This window comes from Solanum verrucosum, unplaced genomic scaffold (assembly GCF_900185275.1).
Source record: "Solanum verrucosum unplaced genomic scaffold, falcon-dt-bn FXZP01000258.1, whole genome shotgun sequence".
NCBI lineage: Eukaryota > Viridiplantae > Streptophyta > Magnoliopsida > Solanales > Solanaceae > Solanum > Solanum verrucosum.
In genome coordinates, this window is record NW_026019974.1 from 1451877 (window position 1) to 1475772 (window position 23896).

A 23896-nucleotide genomic window follows, 5' to 3' on the forward strand; every position below is an offset into this window, starting at 1 on the left:
CAGATCTCAGCTTTCTCTTTCGCTGGAAAACAAATCCGAAATACCATCATTGAAGGGCCAGGTAAGCTTTATATTAAACAATTTATTTTTTTTAATTTTAGATTTTTTTCTTGATCTTATTTGTTTTATTGTTTTTTAGGGCTTCTAATTTCTTCTCTGATTTCTAATTTTTTTTTTTGTTAGGATTATCCATGGAAGACGTAAAATTGAATTTGAATAACATTTATTTTGATAAAGATGATCCAAAGTTGAATGAAGAAGTGCGATGTTTTCACGGTTTGTTGCTCCCTTTGAAAACTTCTTGAAACGCTATCAAAAACACAATTTCACACGCTATCAAAAATCCTCAACAACTAACACAATTTGATCTTTGATTTCTTCTTGGGCCCTAAGTGAAATAGAGTTTTGGGAAAGAGACAGTGACAGTGACGATTGATTTCCTCTTTTTTGACTTTTCAAAAATATTTATTAAAGGGAATGAAATGACTAATTTAATTAATTTAATTAATTTAATTAAGTAAAACGCGCGTGTGACACACTCAACTAACATAGATTGAGTATGGAAAAATATATATGTTTAAAGTACGATATTAAATAGTCTAGGGGGTGGGGGTAATAGGTCCTCATTAATGTTTGGTATCGTAACAACAATTTTTTCCAAAGTTGAGGTATTTTTCAGATCATTTTCACTTAATTTTTATTTGATAAGTAGTGAATTTCCTTTCTATTAACACCCTTGATTTAAGAAAAAAAACTATTTATTGGCTATTGCATAATTCCTAGTACTTTTTTAAAAATATAACAAGCACAATTGATAATTTATGTTAGCTTATTATAATATATAAATCAAGTTGTTAATCATTTAGGTAACTATTTTCTGATACATGCATGTATAAAATAAAAGAAATATATAGTCTATTATATTGATTATACAATAACAACGCAAAATGAAATACTTTTTATTAAACTAAAATAATGATAATACATATCATTTATAATATTTAATTTACGACGCCAACTAAATTAATGGTTATATTTATCGTATATATTATTATGTATTTTCAATTGTGTATACTAAATTTTAGAATATTTTAAATCATTTATTGGAAGAATAAAAGGGACAAGTTAAATAGCCACAACGAAAGATTTTAGTTTTTTTTGTGAGGGGGTGAGCCATGGCCCGTTATAATATAAAAGAAGACAATTGAACAAGCAGTTTCACAAGAGTAGAAAGATACACATGTGTATTTACCACTCTCAACGTAAGATGAAAATTCCGTTTGTTTTAAAAGTTGTTTTCCAAAACTACTCACAAATCCCTTCAAAATCATCTATATAAACCACTCTCCGTTTTCCTTCTCTATTCACAAAAAAAATAAATCATTTTTCTTATTTCTTATTTGCTTATTCATTCTTCTTTTAACATACAATTAAAATTCTTTAGAGACATCTATATAGATCACTCTCCTTCTTTGTCACGACCCAAAAATGGACGTGATGACACTCGTCTTATTCCACCAAGACAAGCCAGCCTAAAACTCCAACATTATAATAAAATGTAGAAATTTCATAATCAACTCAAAAATACCCTCAAAATATGGTTGTCACGTGTACAAGCCTCTAAAGTATTATAATTGATTCAAAAGAAAACACAAGTCTCAAATGACATTGTTTCTAGAATAGAACAAGATCATAAATAGAAGTAAGAAGGTCTGCTGAGATGACAAACAGCTACCTCACAAATCTCCAAAGCTTTGGAAAAGAAGAGAATATATTACAAAGGTCCGGGCTAGTAACCCACAAAAAAATGTAGTAGCAAGGGGTGAGTACCAAACCACAAGATACTCATCAAGTAAACCTCTAAACACAAGCTAAGGGGATAGAAAATGGGTACTCTTTACACTGCAACCGAACCTCCACAACTACAAATTGCATAAAATCAGCCCAACCTAACAGTTCACAATTCACAAGCACATATATCATCAACAACATTCTAACAATCACATATTCTCAACAACAAGCTCAATATTCATCAATTACAATCTCCACAACTACAACCTGTATAAAACCAGCCAACCTAACAGTTCGTAATTCACATAGCACACAACTCAACAACAACACTTTAACAAATACATATCCTCAACAACAAGCTCAATATTCATCAATTAAAGTTCCACAGAAAGGCACTCACAAGATCAGCAAAACACAGTATCAAGTTCACTAATGATAAATATGTGCAATGCAATGGAATGCAATGTCAAGTATAGTGATGCATGTTTGACCTAGTGATACACACCCGCTGTCTCTCAGTCTGGGACCCGTGGGGAACATATTTGTCCATGCATCTATCGCGGCGCGCAATACGACCCTCGATAATAGTAACCATCGTAGCGCGTGATACGTCCCTCGAAATATAGTATCCGTCGCGGCGCGCGATACGTCCCTCGAAATGGTACATCCTCTTTAATTTCTTATTTTTTTTCTCAATTCACATAACACTTGTCACAACCATGTCTCAGAACAATGCAAATGACATGTTCACACAAATAATGAGGAGATGACCATTTTCATAACATTGCACAATTCATAACAACACAATCATGATACAACATCAACAATGATTCAACAAGCCTTTCAAACCATTCTCAACACATCACACACAAACAATTAATCACATTGTCTTTTATTAACCATTTGTCATCATTAGAATTAATCAATGTGGACAAGTCAACCCATCACCAAGTCTCGTTACCCCCCAAACACATATTACAAGGAAATACATGAATTCCATACACTTAACAAAAGTTTAGAAATCCACTTGCCTCAAATAGTCGAACAATCACTCCGAGACTTGAGTCTTCCTTTTCGTTGAACTTCCAACTCAGGCCAATCTATTCACATTAATAATTACAATAAGATTTCGAAACTAACCACACTCAAATTACTATATGAAATGACCCAAAAAGTTCTTAAAAATGTGCTTCGGAAGTTACCGGAAACTTGTTTAGCTATATATAAAAAAATCTGTTTCGTTTTTCGAAAATCCGACTTCATATTCTTGTTTAGGGGGTCAAATTGAGTGGGAAATGGGTCTAACCCAAATTTTAGAGCAATCGTATCAAAATCCGAAATTTCCAAGTGAAGCCTTTTTCGAGGGTCTACTTTGGAGGGTCATATCTCCTAGAACACAAATTATTGGGTGGCCAATAACATATCCATGGAAAGCCCTTTGAGTTATCTACCTAACGCACTTCGTTTCACCTCATTCGGAGTTCGGACGAAGAAGTTATGCCCATTTTCGTAAAATCTGTCAGGCAGGAAAGGCAATTTCCAGTGAGCGTTTTTACTGTTCACCCGCCTCATTTTTTTTTCTAAGTGTTGGACCATTTTTCCAAAGGGCATATGTTATTTCCTATATACCATTAGTTCAATTCCCATCTCTAAAACATTTCCCAAAACACATCTCCCATACTTAGACACATTTTCTCTCAAGTTCTCTCAAGAACCCTAATCCAAAACCTTCCTCAAGATTGAAGAGACTCTTGCTCCAAGTTCCAAGCTTCCATGAAGACAGTCTCAAGACCTTCATAAAAACTCAAGGTATGTGGTGTTGAACTCATGGGTCCCTCCACCCATAGTGCCTAGACTCTAATCTACTCACTAATTCATGGTTTAAGTTAAGATTCATAAATTAGTCTTGTTCTTGTAATAATTTCCTGCACATTGAATTTTAAACATGAAAAATGATTGTTTTGAGCATGTTGTGACTCTAGAACTTGAACCTAAATTTGGAATGGATGTGGAGATTTTCATGTGGTATTGTGGGTGTTAAAAAGGTGTTGTTGTAGGTTGTTCATTGGTTTGGCTGCATAATTACTACCATATTTTCCATGCTCTTTGATTCCACTACATGCCTTCAAGGTGTTTGACAAAATGTCCAACTATGGAGAATTGATGAATCAATGCTTTAAAGCTTGAGTTATGAGATGTATGGCAATCCAGAGATGTGTTGATGACAAACTAAGCTTGTGTATATGTTCATTCCATACGTGAGATTGCATTAGAGCCTAATGGGAATTTCCTATATAAAGTGTTGCATGACCATGCCCGGTCCGGGGGAAAAGAACCGGACAACCATGTGAGAGGTTTATATCTCACCACCTAGGATGCTTGGGGTGTGACCAACATCAACCATGTGAGAGGTTTATATCTCACCACCTAGGATGCTTGGGGCGTGACCAACATCAACCATGTGAGAGGTTTATATCTCACCACCTAGGATGCTTGGGGCGTGACCAACATCAACCATGTGAGAGGTTTATATCTCACCACCTAGGATGCTTGGGGTGTGACCAACATCAACCATGTGAGGGGTTTATACCTTGCCACCAGGGTGTCCGGGTGTTAACGGCATCCCCCATCCTAAGTTGGGGTTATAGATTGGTTGGATCATGCATACACATATGATATCTACTATTAGTATAGATTTACTTAAAAATGTTTTGACTTCACTTTGATCATGCATCCTCATATTGTTATTCATAATGCCTATGAAACTATTTCTTGTATTTCGATTGTGTCCTTGTCTATTGTTGTGTTGCACCCCGCATACTTAGTACATTCCAAGTACTAACGCATATTTTGCCTACATGATGTCACCATGTAGGGACCGGAGCTACTCTTGATCCTTCTCTCCATTCACGTGGCTAGTACGGTGCTTATCCGAGTTGTTAGTGAGTCCTCAATGATTCGAGGGCTATGTTATGTTTCCTACTCCTATGTTTTGAGACTTTAGCTTGCAATTGTATTTTGACTATGAGGGGAGCCGGTAGTATGTCATGGCCCCGTCCTATCTATGTATGTAGAGGTGTGCGTTGGACAAGTATTTTGTAAATGAGCTTGACTCTTGTTCTATGATGTCATTTTGAAATGGTTTTCCCTTAGTCCCTATTTCCCGTTAATTAATGTTGAAAGTACTTCCGCGACCGATGAAGTGTGATGACAAGTTTGAGAGGCTTGTTTGGGGTTCCTTCGGGTTCCTCATTCGCCATGTCACGTCTAGGCCCTAGGCTTGGGTCGTGACAAGCTTGGTATCAGAGCACTAGGTTGTTAAATCCTCGGAGTCCAACACACCGCGTTGAGTAGAGTCCTAATCATGGTTGTGAAGCGCGCCACGACTATGAATGGGAGGCTACAAAACGTTTTAGGAAAGGTTTCCCTTCTTCATGTTCTATGTCGTGCTTAGAGTGCGATAAGGTGATTCCTCCCTAACGCTTGTTCTTTGGATTGCTAGATCATCATGCCAAACATGAGGGGAAGACGGGCCCGATCACCGGAAGAGCCACCCACCAATGGTGAGCTCCGTGATGCACTCACCATGCTTGCACAAGTGGTAGCTAACCAAGTGCAACAAGGAGCCCAAGCTCCTCGAACTACCACCCCGGGGAAAAGGGTGAGAGATTTCATGAGGATGAACCCTCCGGTCTTCCATGGTTCAAAGGTGGATGAGGACCCGCAAGAGTTCATCGATGAGGTATGCAAAATCTTGACCATTATGGATGTTGGTGCTTGTGAGAAGGCGGAATTGGCGGCCTACCAACTCAAGGGGATTGCTCAAATTTGGTTTGATCAATGGAAGGGTGAGAAAGGTAATGGCTATGTGGTGTTGTGGGAGGAGTTTAAACTTGCTTTCCTTAATAGGTTCTTCCCTCTTGAGCTTAGGGAGGCAAAGTTGGTGGAGTTCATGAACTTGAAGCAAGGAGCTATGAGTGTGAGGGAGTATGCCCTCAAATTTGTCCAACTCTCCAAGTATGCACCTCACTTGGTGGCCGACTCTAGGTCGAGGATGAACAAATTTGTGATGGGTGTATCCGACTTGGTTAGTGAGGAGTGTCGGTCCGCTATGCTCATTGGAGATATGGATTTGTCTCGGTTGATGACTTATGCTGAGCAAATGGAGGAGGAGAAATTGAGGAAAAAAAGGGGGCACGAGGCCAAGAGGGCCCGATTGGAGAATAGGTTCCCTAAGGGTGCTAGATTTCATCAAGGCCGAGGAAACCCTCATGTCAACCGGGGATTTGCTATCAATGTTCCTAGACCTCAAGGGGGAGGTGAAGTGGGTTCTATGGATGTATGCCCTAAGTGTGGGAGGAAGCATGGTGGTCCTTGCATGAAGGGTTTGGGTGCTTGCTTTGAATGTGGAGAAGTGGGTCATAAGAGGTTTGAGTGTCCCAAGATCCGCAACAAGGTCCGAAGTGCTAACACTACTTCTTTGGGTAGAGTTGCTTCTCAAAGTGGTGCCCCAAGGGACAATCGATTTTATGCTTTGCATGGTAGACAAAGTGTTAATGAGACCCCGGATGTGGTGACCGGTATGTTGCAAATCTTTGATCTTGATGTTTATACTTTGATTGATCCGGGTGCCACCATTTCCTTTGTTACCCCCTTAGTTGCTAGAAAATATCATGTCGAGTCGGAATTGTTGCATGAGTCATATGAAGTATCTACTCCCATTGGTGTCTCTATTGTTGCTAGAAAAGTGTATAGAAATTGTCCGGTTTGCTTATTGAATAAGTTGTTGCCTTGCGATCTTGTTGAGTTGAACATGGTGGATTTTGATGTTATTCTTGGGATGGATTGGTTGCATGCATATTATGCTTCTATTGATTGTAGGACTCGTAAAGTCAAGTTCCGATTTCCTAATGAACCCGTCCTTGAGTGGGAGAGCTGGGATGTTGTGGTGAAGGGGAAATTCATTTCTTGCATTAAAGCTCATAGGTTGATTTCCAAAGGGTGCTTGTACCATATTGTGAGAGTCAATGATGTGGAGTCTAAAGTCCCTCCTATTGAGTCTATTCCGGTTGTTAATGAGTTTCTAGATGTCTTTCCAGAAGACCTTCCCGGTGTCCCTCCCGAAAGGGAGATAGATCTTGGTATAGACCTCCTTCCCGATACTCAACCTATTTCTATCCCCCCCTTACCGTATGGCCTCGGCGGAGTTGAAAGAGTTGAAAGAGCAATTAAAAGATTTGTTAGAGAAGGGGTTTATTAGACCTAGTCATTCTCCCTGGGGTGCTCCGATTTTGTTTGTGAAGAAGAAAGATGGGTCTCTTAGAATGTGTATTGATTATCGACAACTTAATAGGGTCACCGTCAAGAATAGGTATCCTCTTCCAAGGATTGACGATTTATTTGACCAATTGCATGGGGCTAGTCACTTCTCTAAGATTGATCTTCGGTCAGGGTATCATCAAGTTAAGGTGAGGGAGTGTGATATTCTCAAGACGGCCTTTCGTACTAGGTATGGGCACTATGAGTTTGTGGTGATGTCTTTCGGGTTGACTAATGCTCCGGCTCTCTTTATGGATTTGATGAATAGGGTTTTCAAACCCTACCTTGATTCTTTTGTGGTGGTGTTTATAGATGACATCTTGATCTATTCTCGGGGTGAGGAAGAGCACAAGAGTCACTTGAGGGTTGTACTCCAAAGATTGAGGGAAGAGAAGTTGTACGCTAAATATGAAAAGTGTGAGTTTTGGTTGAAGGAAGTTGCTTTCCTAGGCCATGTGGTGTCGGGGGATGATATTAAGGTGGATCCTAAGAAGACCGATGTTATTAGGAATTGACCTAGACCTTTGACCCCGTCGGATATAAGGAGTTTCTTGGGTTTAGCGGGTTATTATAGGAGATTTGTGGAAGGGTTTTCTTCTCTTGCTTCTCCTTTGACTAAATTGACTCAAAAGAAGGCTAAATTTGTGTGGTCGGATGAGTGTGAGGAAAGCTTCCAAACTTTGAAAGAAAGGCTTGTGTCTGCTCCTATTTCGTCACTTTCGGATGGGTTAAAAGGTTTTGTTGTTTATTGTGATGCTTCCCGTATTGGTTTGGGTTGTGTGTTGATGCAAAGTGGTAAGGTTATAGCCTATGCTTCTAGGCAACTTAAGGTTCATGAAAAAAATTACCTAACCCATGATCTTGAATTGGCCGCCATGGTTTTTGCTTTAAAGATTTGGCGTCATTATTTGTATGGGGTGCATGTTGATATCTTCACCGACCATAAGAATCTCCAATATGTGTTCACGCAAAAAGATCTTAACTTGAGACAAAGGAGGTGGTTAGAATTCCTTAAGGATTATGATATGAGTGTTCACTATCATCCGGGGAAAGCTAATGTGGTGGCGGATGCATTGAGTAGAGTGTCCATGGGTAGCTTGGCTCATGTGGAGGAAGGTAGTAAAGAGTTAGCTAAGGAGGTCCATCGGTTGGCCAAATTGGGAGTTAGGTTAGAAGGGGTGGATAGTGGAGGAGTAGTTGTTGTTGATGGTTCAAGGTCTTCCTTGGTTGATGAGGTGATAGTCAAGCAAGATCTTGATCCTTCTTTGGTAGAATTAAAGGCTTCGGTGAGTAGTGGTAAGGTGGAGGTTTTCTCCCAAGGGGGAGATGGTGCCCTTAGGTACCAAGGTAGATTATGTTTTCCTTGTGTGGATGGTGTGAGGGAAAGAATCCTTGATGAGGATCATAATTCTTTTTATTCTATTCATCCGGGGTCAACAAAGATGTATAGAGACTTGAGGGATGTGTATTGGTGGGGCGGTATGAAGAAGGACATTGCAAAATTTGTTTCGGGTTGCCATAGTTGTCAACAAGTCAAGGCCGAACATCAAAGGCCGGGTGGCCTAACTCAAGACATTGAGATACCTACTTGGAAGTGGGAAGAAATCAACATGGATTTTGTAGTGGGCTTACCCAAGGCTAGAAGAGGCTTTGATTCGGTTTGGGTGGTGGTTGATCGGATGACAAAGTCGGCTCATTTCCTACCAGTTAAAACTACTTACGGGGCTAAAGAGTATGCCAAGTTGTACATTCATGAATTGGTAAGGTTGCATGGGATTCCTTTGTCTATCATCTCGGATCGTGGTGCCCAATTCACTTCTCACTTTTGGAAGTCATTCCAAAGGGGTCTTGGTACAAAGGTAAAGCTTAGCAAGGCCTTCCACCCTCAAACGGATGGCCAAGCCGAAAGAACAATTCAAACCTTGGAGGATATGCTTAGAGCTTGTGTATTGGAGTTGAAAGGTAGTTGGGATGATCATCTTCCTTTGATTGAATTTGCATACAACAATAGTTATCATTCTAGTATCGGTATGGCTCTTTTTGAGGCACTTTATGGTAGACCATGTAGGTCACCGGTTGGGTGGTTTGAAGTTGGAGATGTGGCCTTGTTGGGTCCGGATCTGGTCATGGATGCTCTTGAGAAGGTAAGGATGATTAGGGAGAGGTTGAAAATAGCCCAAAGTCGTCAAAAGTCTTATGCCGATGTGAGGAGACGGGATCTTGAATTCAAAGTGGGTGATTGGGTTTATTTGAAAGTTTCTCCAATGAAAGGTGTGGTTCGTTTTGGTAAGAAGGGGAAATTAAGTCCTAGGTATGTCGGTCCTTATGAGATAATAAGAAGGGTTGGTAAAGTAGCCTATGAGTTGGGGTTGCCCAAGGAGATGGAATTAGTTCATCCGGTATTCCATGTATCGATGTTGAGGAAATGTGTTGGTGATCCTAACGCTATTGTACCTCTTGAGGTTGTGGGTGTTGTAGAAGATAATTTGACGTATGAAGAAGTCCCGGTTCAGATCTTAGATAGACAAGTTAAAAGGTTGAGGAACAAAGAAGTGGCGTCCGTTAAGGTGCTTTGGAGAAATCAACAAGTGGAGAGTGCTACTTGGGAGGCCGAAGCGGACATGCAAAGACGTTATCCTTATCTATTCAACTCCACTCAAGCCTAAGGTATTAAATCAAGTCATTTGTACTCCATTGAGTCTTACATTTCAGCCCCTGAATCATTAATGTGCATGTATGTTTAAATTGATGAGTTATGGATGCTTTACACTAAGTTTTGAAATCTAGAAGTGATGTTTAAATAAAAATTTTGCATTCATGTTGGGGCTGATATGTTCTTACTAAGTCTTGCCTTGTACGTCTCTTCCATATTCGGGGACGAATGTTCCCAAGGGGGAGATATTGAAATGACCCAAAAAGTTCTTAAAAATGTGCTTCGGAAGTTACCGAAAACTTGTTTAGCTATATATAAAAAAATCTGTTTCGTTTTTTGAAAATCCGACTTCGTATTCTTGTTTAGGGGGTCAAATTGAATGGGAAATGGGTCTAACGCAAATTTTAGAGCAACCGTATCAAAATCCGAAATTTCCAAGTGAAGCCTTTTTCGAAGGTCTAGTTTGGAGGGTCATATCTCCTAGCACACAAATTATTGGGTGGCCAATAGCATATCCATGGAAAGCCCATTGAGTTAGCTACCTAACGCACTTCGTTTCACCTCATTCGGAGTTTGGACGAAGAAGTTATGCCCATTTTCGTAAAATCTGTCAGGCAGGAAAGGCAATTTCCAGTGAGCGTATTTAGTGTTCACCCGCCGCATTTTTTTTTCTAAGTGTTGGACCATTTTTCCAAAGGGCATATGTTATTTCCTATATACCATTAGTTCAATTCCCATCTCTAAAACATTTCCCAAAACACCTCTCCCATACTTAGACACATTTTCTCTCAAGTTCTCTCAAGAACCCTAATCCAAAACCTTCCTCAAGATTGAAGAGACTCTTGCTCCAAGTTCCAAGCTTCCATTGAAGACACTCTCAAGACCTTCATAAAAACTCAAGGTATGTGGTGTTGAACTCATGGGTCCCTCCACCCATAGTGCCTAGACTCTAATCTACTCACTAATTCATGGTTTAAGTTAAGATTCATAAATTAGTCTTGTTCTTGTAATAATTTCCTGCACATTGAATTTTAAACATGAAAAATGATTGTTTTGAGCATGTTGTGACTCTAGAACTTGAACCTAAATTTGGAATGGATGTGGAGATTTTCATGTGGTATTGTGGGTGTTAAAAAGGTGTTGTTGTAGGTTGTTCATTGGTTTGGCTGCATAATTACTACCATATTTTCCATGCTCTTTGATTCCACTACATGCCTTCAAGGTGTTTGACAAAATGTCCAACTATGGAGAATTGATGAATCGATGCTTTAAAGCTTGAGTTATGAGATGTATGGCAATCCAGAGATGTGTTGATGACAAACTAAGCTTGTGTATATGTTCATTCCATACGTGAGATTGCATTAGAGCCTAATGGGAATTTCCTATATAAAGTGTTGCATGACCATGCCCGGTCCGGGGGAAAAGAACCGGACAACCATGTGAGAGGTTTATATCTCACCACCTAGGATGCTTGGGGTGTGACCAACATCAACCATGTGAGAGGTTTATATCTCACCACCTAGGATGCTTGGGGTGTGACCAACATCAACCATGTGAGAGGTTTATATCTCACCACCTAGGATGCTTGGGGCGTGACCAACATCAACCATGTGAGAGGTTTATATCTCACCACCTAGGATGCTTGGGGTGTGACCAACATCAACCATGTGAGGGGTTTATACCTTGCCACCAGGGTGTCCGGGTGTGAACGGCATCCCCCATCCTAAGTTGGGGTTATAGATTGGTTGGATCATGCATACACATATGATATCTACTATTAGTATAGATTTACTTAAACATGTTTTGACTTCACTTTGATCATGCATCCTCATATTGTTATTCATAATGCCTATGAAACTATTTCTTGTATTTCGATTGTGTCCTTGTCTATTGTTGTGTTGCACCCCGCATACTTAGTACATTCCAAGTACTAACGCATATTTTGCCTACATGATGTCACCATGTAGGGACCGGAGCTACTCTTGATCCTTCTCTCCATTCACGTGGCTAGTACGGTGCTTATCCAAGTTGTTGGTGAGTCCTCAATGATTCGAGGGCTATGTTATGTTTCCTACTCCTATGTTTTGAGACTTTAGCTTGCAATTGTATTTTGACTATGAGGGGAGCCGGTAGTATGTCATGGCCCCGTCCTATCTATGTATGTAGAGGTGTGCGTTGGACAAGTATTTTGTAAATGAGCTTGACTCTTGTTCTATGATGTCATTTTGAAATGGTTTGCCCTTAGTCCCTATTTCCCGTTAATTAATGTTGAAAGTACTTCCGTGACCGATGAAGTGTGATGACAAGTTTGAGAGGCTTGTTTGGGGTTCCTTCGGGTTCCTCATTCGCCATGTCACGTCCTAGGCTTGGGTCGTGACACTATAGGTCTTGCCTAGACCCAAAAACTCACTCAATTTATAATCAAGTTCTTAATCTTGGTGCCAATTAACATGTCAACTCTCATGTTTTCTGAATTTCAAGCCTAGGGCTAAGTTCCAATTTTTCCAAATATCATAAATATAATGGTATTCATATGATATCATGCACCTAATATTTAATTACATGTCTCAATATCTCAAAGCTTGATTCATATGTGATAATTATTAGAAGGAATTGGAGAAACGCTAGAAATCCAAATTTATGAACAACGCGATTTTGTTCACGGAAAAACCAATCCAGAACGGTACATATTGATACAGGTTATATTCCTATAATTTATTCCCCAACAATTAAATATTCAATTATTGGCCTATAACTACCCTAAAATCAGTAGGTCATTATTAACCATAGCTTCAACTATCCATAATACATTTTGACCACATTTTGCAAAACATATACTGTATTCCAATTCCTTATCTGCTAACATATTAATAATATATATTAGTATGATATATTCTCATCAATTCAATCCTACAACACCTACCACTAATCCCCATAAACAATTATCGATTGCAGCAAGAACTTGCCCTCAATTTAATAAGTCGACACGACACCAAGTCTCAAAACCAATTCTATTCACGCCAAATACATAATAATAGCAATAATAACATGACTATCCATAATCATAGTACAAGATTTTGGTGTGGTGATGAATTACCTGCAAGCAAAGTGGTGTCTTCGTGTTGTTGCTGCACCGTTCGTGGATTAGAGGTTACTTCTTATGTTATGCAAAATAGTAATAAACCTTTCTAATGTAATTCAGTTTTACTGCTTTTTGTTTTTCATTCCAGTCTTATAAATGTAATCTGAAGACATCAATAAAATGTTCTTCTGCCAATATTCTTCACTGCTTTCTAATAACTCATACTTCTAAAATTTTCCAATAGTTTTAAACTTGTTTTCTCATATTTGGTTGGTAAGTTGAAAAATATTTTCTAATGTATGATTAATGAAAGAAAAATATTTCTCAACTCACCAACCAAACACCCAATCCGAGACCTGACCCCAACCCCAACACCTGATTAAAGTATCAACTAGACCTCATCCAATACTAGGTGTAGACGATCGTTAAGCCGTATAAACCCAACAAAAGAGTTGGGGTCGACCAATAGAGAGTAGTTCTATTTTGAATTTAAATATGAAGTTACAATAGGGATTTTTGTATCTGAAGGAATAGAGATTGTCGGAAACTATTAATAAAATTTAAAAGGGTGACATCAATGTCAGGGTAAGGGTTTTTTAGATCAGAAAGCACCCTCAAAAATTAACTAGGAACAATCAAATAGGAGAAACATACTTGGGGGGATTGACCAACCAATTGCTAAACTCAACTTAATGGGTGCAAATTGCTAAGGAAAAGTGCTAACTCTTCGTGGGTAAAATGAACTTTAGATGAGGTACTTTTCTCTCGAACAACTACCTCATTTCAATTGAGTTCTCTCGAACCTCAATGTGCCAAACATAAAGACCAGCTCAAAACCTCACTATATCCACTATCTTAAGCTGGATACATAAAATGAGTCTTGGGATTCACTCTCTCGAGCTGAATCCATCACGACCCACCAACTATGCGTAACATCTCGCTAATTGAAAGAGCTAAGAAGAAGTTAAGAATTTGAAATAGTCATTTTTTGAAAGAATTGAAATGTGGAAAATTTGATATGTATGTTGAGTTGACTTTTTGGTCAAATTAAAAACGACCATACCTCCTAGCTCGCGATGTGTTAGGTGTTTTTCTATATATCTTAGGAAATATCTTGGAATAATCTTTCCAACGCCTCTCAGTTTGAGCGATTTCGAGTTTGTATGAGTGAGATATACCCATTTGAAGTTGGGTTGTTCAAATATGGAAAGTCTAAACCGCATTTTTGAAGGGTATTTTAGTCTTTTCCTTACCCAATTATTTTAATTCATTTTTAGGAGTTTATTTGGGGTCTAATAAGAATTAGATCAGTTCAATCAATTTGAAATTCACGCTAGGGCTTGGAGAAAAGAGAAAAGAGGAGAAAAGAGAATAAAGTTCATGATTCGTTGATTTCTTAGAGGTTTGCGTGTGGATTTCGTCAAGGGATGATCCCTACAAGGTATGTGAGATCACATAGTATTTGGTTAGTTCACCCACACACCAATCATGATTCATTTAAGCAAAGTTATATAGTTTTGAAAGTAAATCCTATGAGTTCTCGATGATAATTCGATTGAAATCTTATGGGTTCTTGTTGTTAAAGTTTCTTGAGTTTGATTCATGATTTTAGTTGTGATTTCGAGTAGAATCTGATGTATTTTGATGGTATTGTTGATTCTAAGTATTTTGGGGAAAGAACCAACTGAAATTAGAGAGTTTAGAGTTGAAAAACGAAGAAGACAATTTGGGATTTTCTAGGGAAGGGGCTGGGGCGCCTCATCTCTCAGCGCGCCCCAAAAGAGTTTCTGAATTTTAACCTCTGGGGCACCACCCCAAATCAGTCTCTGAATCACCCTCTGGCATCCCGCGCCTCTCAGAGCGCCAGGGACACCAGTTCTTACCACTTTTTCCCCCATCTTTCCGTACTAGTTTCTTAGCAATGTACCTATGTTTTCTAGTTGATTCCAACACTCTAAGGAACATATAAAAATCATGAAATCATCCATAAATGTGAGATCATGAACCTTGAATCCATAATTCAATTCAAGGAAAGTTAAGAGTCAAGTCTAGAAGTTAAAAATCAAGTCAAGAAAAGTTCATAAAGTATTTCAAAAGTCTTTCACAAATGTTTTAACTTTGTTTTAAGACTTAAGCTTCGAGTTGAGTAAAGGGTAAGAGTAAAAGTTCATTTCTTCAAAGAATATACAGGAACTAAGTATTCCTAAGAGTTAGAAATGTTTTCACATTTGAGCAAGAAAGGGAACATCTATTCCAAGAGAGCTTTAAAGCTAAGTTTTAAGTAATTATCTCAAACAAAGAAAAAGATTTTGTTTTAAAAAACATATGAGCTAAGTATATTTTTTGGGAGTAGTATTGAGCACCGATATGGGGATGCGAGTTCATATTAACTCAAGTTTCCATAAACTATGTAGTCATCATGGGTAGTAAAGGATCATACTTTTTAGATGACTCCTTAAGTGCTTTTTAGCATAGACTAGTGGATCTACTTAGTTAATGCGTTCTATATGATGGCAAAGTATAGGACAGTTCTGGCAGCATGGGCAAGATGTTCTATCATCACTTAGGCTCATAGTGATGGTTGTCGGTTAGAGAAACTCCCACAAAAACTATATTATTTTATTATATGAGTATAGGGTCGTCCCATACTTTGTCGGGGTATAGAACCTACTACTAAGTGGATCCACTAGTATATGCTAAAAAGCATTAAGGAATCATCTACAAATTATGACCCTTTTCTACCCATGCTGGCTACGTATTTTATGGAGACTTTGAATTATCGGAACTCAAACTCATCCCCATATTGGTGCTCAATACTACTCCAAAAATGTAACTAGCTCATATGTTTAAAAACATAACTCTTTTTTTGGTTTGAGATTATTACTCAAAAGCTCTCTTGGAAATCGGTGTTTCCTCTTTTGTTTAAATGTGAAAACATTTACTCTTTGAAAATACATAATTCTCATATAATATTTTGAAGAAAATGAACTTCATTATTACTCTTACTCAATACAATGCTCAAGTCTTAAAACAAGTTTAAAACATTTAAAGACTTTTGGAAAGACTCTAAGAACTCTCTTGACTTGACTCTTAACTTTCCTTGAATTTGAATTTGTGGGTTCAAGGATATGATTCATGTTTATGGATGATTTCTAGTTGTTTAGAAGTCATTTAGAATAGTTAGAATCGATAGGAAGTGATAGTACACTTTAGAAGGACTCAGATAGGCTAAACGACAGAAAACGGGTAGGGGCAGGCGACCCTGGCGCAAGGAGCCAACCCCTAAATTTTAGAGACCCCAAAATGGCACACTTCTGGCGCGCCGCCCCAACCCCTCTGGCGCATTTGGGGCGCGCCGCCCCAGCCTTCCTCCAGGTGTTCCTGATGAATTTTTCAACTCATTTTCTGACATTACTTAGACTAGCTTCAATTATTTTTCTCAATTTTTCTTTAGATTCAGTTACCAATTCATGTTCACAAGAATATACTCAAAAACAACTCTTTAAATCAACACGATTTCCTCAAGAACTCATCAATCTCATACTAATTCAAGAACGAAAGAAAATTCAAGAACACTAATCAAGAACATCAAACTTTCAACTTTCTAGGACGAAATTACGCTGAAAAATAACACGATTGGTGCTTGGGAGAACCAACCCAACACTATGTGAACTCACATACCTCATTAGGGATCAACCCTTGGCAAAATCCGCAATGAAACCTCAAGAACTTGATGAAATTTTGACATTTCTCCTCTTTTCTCTTCTTGAGCTCTTTTCTAAGAACCCTAGCGTGAATTGTAATTGCGTAAACTGAACCAATTCAGTTTAGACCCCTAATTAATTACTAAAAATGAAATAAATCTGATAGGGTAAGGAAACGACCAAAATACCCCTCTTAAATCTGGGTAACTTTCCTTAAATAGACAACCCAACTTCAAATGAGCATATCTCCCTCATACGAGCTCGACACTTAGCAAACTCAGTGGGGTTGGAAAGAGAATTCCAAGACCTTTCATTTGATATCGTATAGACCACATAACTCATCCTGTACTGAAAGTTATGTTCGTTTGAATTTGACCCAAAACTCATAACTTAAGCTTAACTTGCAAAATTTCAGATTTTGCTCTTTCCAAATTAGTTCTTTCTATTTCTAGTTCTTCTAAGGCGGGTTGTCACAATTTCGGTCAAGTGTGATGATCGATCCTTTCGTTTTGAGTCGTTGTAATTAGACATTTGAGCCTTTAAGTTTTCCATAAGGTTTGACTTTGGTCAACTTTCTTGGTAAACACACTCGGAATCAAATTTTGTCGGTGCCTCTAACACCGGAATGCAGAGTTTAATCTAGACATTAATTTTTATCTCTTGGCTATACAATCATGAATGATTATTGACTACTAATTTCCTTTCACTTCAATGAAGTTTAAAAAGTTTCTTAACAGAACATCTTTTACATCATTCCACAACGAGATAATTTTAAAATTCTCCTTCATAATATTGAATGGCACTATGAATCTTTTATTTTGAGTACCTAGGAAATATGTTTCTCTTTTGATGCAAAATACTACAGCCTATATAAAAAATAACGATTAGAGTGCATTTCTAATTTCTCTCCATGATTCCCTCCTGCCAAAAGTTAAACCCCACTATCTTGTGGGTAGTTTAATTTCCCTTTTAACTTTTTTATAAAGAAAAACAAGACTAATACAGAAATCATTTTTCATATCTCTTGATGATAAAAGTAATGTTGTATTAGTTTAGAAACTTAATTATGTCTTCTTTGTTGTATTACTTTTCTGTCTTTTATAAAAATTTCAGTTTAATTACTCAGGCATCAAAGATATATATAGCAGAAATAACTTTATATTGATGGCCTATGTATCGAGTAAGCAGTACAAATATAATTAATAACCAATAATCAACCTATATTCAATACACATAAATTTTCCAAAACTATGAAGTTTGAGCTGATCTATTTTTTTACATAGAAGCATGATAGCTTACATTTAATATCATTAAAAGTGGATTGTAATAATGTTTTAATCAAGCTAATTAAGTGATAAGAAAGAAAAAGAAGATTTGTGACCCCGTTCAATTCACTTACATTTAAATGATAAAAAGACTTGGGATGGCAATGGTGGCATGGGGGTGGGCGGATTTGTCTTTTATGTAGGTGCAAGGTGGGGCAAGTTGAATTATTTCAAAAAGAATTTAGTACGGATTGCAGGTCCCAAAACAATATTTTGGAAGAAAGATATCTTAAGTCTCAATGAGATACCTAAGAATACCTTGATTTTAAGAAGAAAAATTAAGTCAAATAATCTCAAAATTTCAATTAATACATCTACTCCCTCCAATCTATTTTACTTGTATTCCTCGCTTAAAATAGATGATTCATAATTTAGTCAAATTTTCCTCCAATTAATTTGGCTTTTATGTAGGTGCAAGGTGGGGCGAGTTGAATTTTTTCAAAAAGAATTTAGTAAGGATTGTAGGTCCCGAAACAATATTTTGAAAGAAAGATTGCTTAAGTCTTAATGAGATACATAACAATACCTTGATTTTAAGAAGAAAAATATAGTCAAATAATCTCAAAACATAAATTAATACATCTACTCCCTCCGATCAATTTTACTTGTATTGCTCGCTTAAAATAGATGATTCATAATTTAGTCAAATTTTCCTCTAATTAATGTTTTTTCTTTAAAAATCATGTACAAAATTAAATATACTTTGTTTACTCCAAACAGACCCTAAGTGAAATTTTGAGGCTTTTTCATTGTTCAAAATAATTGAATTGCTCAAAGTTCAAGATGGATATTTGATTTTTTTCCCCCATATTTGCCCTTTCCTTTGATGAAGTTTTATATTTTTTAGGAGATAAATTGCTCTACTTGCAAAGTTATATTTATGATTTCACAAAAGACAATCGTGAAAAATATAATTCAAATTATACTCTTAAATATTTTTCTTAATAGATGTACATTACCTTATAAATTCACTTAATATGAAATAAAGAAAACGACAAATAAAATGAATAGGAGGGAGCATCTTTCTATTCAATTGGCGAGAAGTCAGCAATAACAATCCAGTAGAGACACTATCATCTAAATTACAAACACTAATGCAACAAAATGACACGATAATAAAAAATACCTAGGTTTCTAAGTCAACTAGTGCAATATAATTTTTTACTACAATTTTCTATGATTTTATAGTGATGACTTGTTCTTTAGTCACTATTTCAATTTAAATGATATAGTTTGAATTTTGGTCAAACTTCTTTATTTTAATTGTGAATTCGAACATACAATCTTTAAATTATTTGAAAGACAATTTACATATTTAGTAATTACATAAAAAATATTATAAGTCACAATAATTAATAATTTAAAATATTTAAAAGTCATATAAATAACTAGTACCGTTCTTATAAAAAGTAAATTAAACACCTAGGAGTACTTTATTTCTTAACTAATTAAATCTGATAGTGATTTTATTCTACTAGTCCGAGCCGGCTAGGGAACAAATGTTAACTCCTCCATATTTTCCATTGCCGATCCAATTATGCAGCCAAATAATAATTCATTCAGCTGAATTCAATAAAGGAAAAAAGAAGACAAAAATTAAACAACAAGGAAGACGTAATTAAGTTTCTAAATTAATACAACATTACTTCTATGATCATCAGGAGATATAAGAAAATATTTATGTATTTTTTTGTTCTTCTAAAAATCAAAAATAGAAATGAAACTATTTCTTGAAATAACTGAATGAATCAGTACAATTTCACTTACTCCCTGGCGGAGTAAGGGTGAGTTCAAGATTGAGCTCATGATGGACATGCTCCTCATTTTTATGAGGATTTTCTAGGTTATCCTCATTTGACGTTGGGAAATTAAGGGCTTTAGGGCCGTTATATATCCTCTCCGCCTTGTCATATGCTCTTGCTGCTTCTTCTTTCGTATCAAAGGTCCCTAGCCAAACACGTACCTTTTGAATGGGGTTTGCAATATCAGCTTCGTACCTCCCCGTGGCCTCTTCCTCACACACCTATATCGAATCTTAGTTGGGGTTACCCGTCGTTGTCATCACCATAGCTGCACCACCATTTTTTTTCTCTGCCATATGAAAATATATTGAGGGAATTTAATCTGAAAATATAGTAGGAATATTTTGTATTCAAAGAAGATTTAGTGAGTAAAAAAGAAAGAGGGGGATTGATTTATATAGCCATATATCAAGTGATACATTTGGTCTAGTAATGAATTTACATGGCATATGAGTTGTTTTAGTAAACACTTTGTACATATAAATTACTTGAATGAAAAAAAAAAGATTTTTCTAAACAAAATAGTAAAAATAATTAATTTAATTCCAAGTTCATTATTCATTAGGCTACATATAAATATTTTAGGGTGATATTTTTTTAATTTATTTGCCAAATAAAAAATAGGTAATAATTACTAAATTTACTTATTTTTGCAAAACAAACAGAAAAACATTTTCTTCCCTTGAATCAATATACACTCTTAGTTGACCAATATTTTTATGTTTTATTATTATAGGTGTGAATGATATATTTACATTTAATTTTTATCTTTTAGTATATATCTATCATTATAGATTTGTATATTTTATTATTTCATCTTTTTCTATTTTCCTCCAACAGGCCAGTACGTCCCACCCACCCTCAACAAATAAAGGGAAGTTAAAATATTTTTCCTTTTGCTATTTGTCCTTCTTGTTTCTTTTAAAAAATTTTACTTAAGGCAAAAAAATATATATAAGGAAATCCATAAGAAAAAGTTTTAAAAGATTTTTTGGGGATCACTGATCAATATAGAAAAAAAATATCAAATACATTTACATTTGTATTTGATAGGTTAAAACAAAATAAGGTTTTGTTGAATTACAATGATAGAAGATTTTGACTAAGCACAAGTAGATTATGTATTATATATAAAATAAGTATAAATATTATTGTAGTTGGCACAAATTACATATTATATATACCTCTAACTTATTGGAAATGGCTCAAAAATACCGTCCTTTAATCTTTTGGTCTAAAAATACCCCTTTCCTTTGTTTTTTGGTTCAAAGATACCCCTCCTTCCATCTTTTGGTCTAAGAATACCCTTAACCCCAATTTAATTAAATTGATTTCTTTACTAATTAGTTAATTCTCTTATTTTTTCTAAAATATAATTATTTTTTTTAAAAAAAAAATCTTAATAGTGGGTCATCCCATATATTTAAGTCTAGGAAATAAAATCATAATTTTTTTTGTATAAAAATCTTAAAATTCTTATTATCAAAATAACACAATAAAATTCTTATTCTTCATTTTTACACACCGGATTTTTTCTTTTTACGTTTTGTATACTATTATTTTATATTTTAATTTGTGGAATGACGTTTTAATTTATTTTAATTATATTAAAATAAGAATAATAAAATTTAATTATATCAATATTTAGTATTTCTTTTTATTTACTTTTTTTAAAATAACATATTATAATAATAATAATTAAAAAAAATATCCTTTCTGAGAACTTTTTTTGTTCTGCTTTCCAGCTCCTTGGTAATTAGAGACTAACCTCGAATTCATAGTACCAAAAGTTTGCACAACCTTCCATTTACCGCAAATTTAATTACATCAAATATTTTAATATTATTATTATTATTATTATTAATATTATTATTATTATTATTATTAATATTATTATTATTATTATTATTATTATTACATGTTATTAATTAAAAAGTAAAGAAAAGATTAAATATGATATAATTATATTTTACTTGATGATTTAAATATAATTTTAAAAAATCAATCCAAATAAACGAAAAACATATTTCACAGATTAAAACATAAAATAATAAAATATAAAATATAAAATAAAATAAAGAATTCATCGGGTAAAAGTGTAGAATAAGAATTTTATCCTTCATTTTCACACAATGAATTTTTATTTTATTTTGCGTCAGTCTAATCTTTAAGGTTAATATTTTAAAGGGACAAGAATATCCCGGTCACAACCCAGACCGTCGTGATTGGCAGCCACACTAACCCTCCGGTGGGAGAACAAGCCACAATCATAATCACAATGTACATTCTCGTAATCATACAATCAAGTCATGATTCATGGTATACAATTATTCAATCATCCTCATTTAGGAATAGTGTGATCAATAATGCAACATTTGCATACATACATACATTATAATGAAATAATTACAAATACATATCACACCAACATGAAATCAAAACCATCACCTACCTCGAACAAAGCTTGGATCCCCTAAGAATCTTGATTCTTCCCTTTACGGATTCTTTATGCTTGTTCTTGGTCTACAAATAATTAATATAACACGAGGATCAATAAATGATGCCTAATTACCCGAATTAAAATCAACACTATCAACCCTAGATCAAACCAATGATCCCAATACCCAGATTAGAGCTTTTTTAAACCATAAATCCCAGATCAATCCCTCCCCCACCCCCCATCGATAATTACCCATGAAACTAAGTTCTACGGATCAAAAAACGGATTCGGTGAGTGAAAACCTTACCTTTAGTCTCAAGAATGGTGGAAAACTGTCAAGAAAACTCCTGGGGTCATTCCTTAGCTCTCAAGGTCGAAAAGTGCAGAATAAAACATTTTTGGGGTTTATTTCCAACTTAAGTCGCATCTGTCCTGCCACAGCGGTCCTCACCCCGCTACAGCAGCCCCTCCCTGGTAGGAAAATCCCGCCTTAGCGGCTTGCACGAAAACAGTGAGAAAATTTAAGAATTTCAAACCCCCAATTTGACAACACACCTTCACCACATGACACTCGGAAAATACCCGTTCACGCTAAGATCAGTTTTGGGAGTTCTACTCACCCGAATTCAATTATGTAAAGTCGTACGGGTTCCTTAAAATGTTATATATCTACTCATGTGATGAAACTCATAATTAGATCTCATTTGTTACCAGATTTTCCTAGACCTCATAGACTCCAATTTTGTCCAAATTTGGACTAGGTTGGGAAATTCCAAGTTACTTCGAAAAAGTTTTCTGACCCAAAAATTTTCCCCGTTGGCTTTTCTATAACGACGGGAATCGGTTGTTACAATAGATACCAATTTACCCATCACTCGTCCCTGAGTAACAAACTTAGGAAAAAAATAGGCTAAAGAAAGAATGGAGTAGTACCTGAATCAACAAACAACTGGGGATACTTGTCTCACATGTCCTTCTCGGTTTCCCAAGAAGCTTCCTCAACTAGACGATGCTTCCATTGTAACTTCACGGACTTAATCTCTTTGGTCCTCAGCTTACGCATAACCCAATAAAAAATTGCAACTGGTTCCTCCTCATATTGGAGGTCTTTGTCTAACAACACTGAGTCCCATTTAATGATGTAATCCCCGTCACCATGATATATCTTTAATAAGGACATATGAAATACCGGATGGAATCCAAATAAGTTAGGTGGTAAAGACAATATATATGCCACTGGCCCTACACAATCAAGAATCTCATATGGACCAATGTATCTATAACACCCCAACTTTTTGGAACATCTAAATTAACTCGTACCTTCGTGGAAAGACAAAGAGGGTGAGTAATACATTAAGAATGATGTGGTATGTCATATTTTAAGTGTTCAAGGGTTGTATCTCAAGTTTTGAAGTAAGGTAAGTCGCAAAATAAAAGTTGGCGAAAGCTATTGTAAGTTCCTTTTTAAAGATTTCTCTTAAATTTGGGTCAAATGTCTCGAATGTTTTCTCCCAATATATAAAGATTTATGGGGACCACGACCCAATAAATTGAAGGTCTACGCAAGCAGGCACGTGAGGTGGGTCCCCTAGGTCGGTGGAAGCATATAAGATATCATCTTCTTCATTTTTCTTCATTCAAACTCGTAGGAAACCCACGAAAATCAGAGAAATTCTCCTCAAATCATCCTTGTGTGTTCATGATCTCTTCTTGGCTCCTTATCGAAAATTTCCCTACTTCTTGAGCTCGTCGTTTTGGTATAGTTTTCATGGTGAATTGA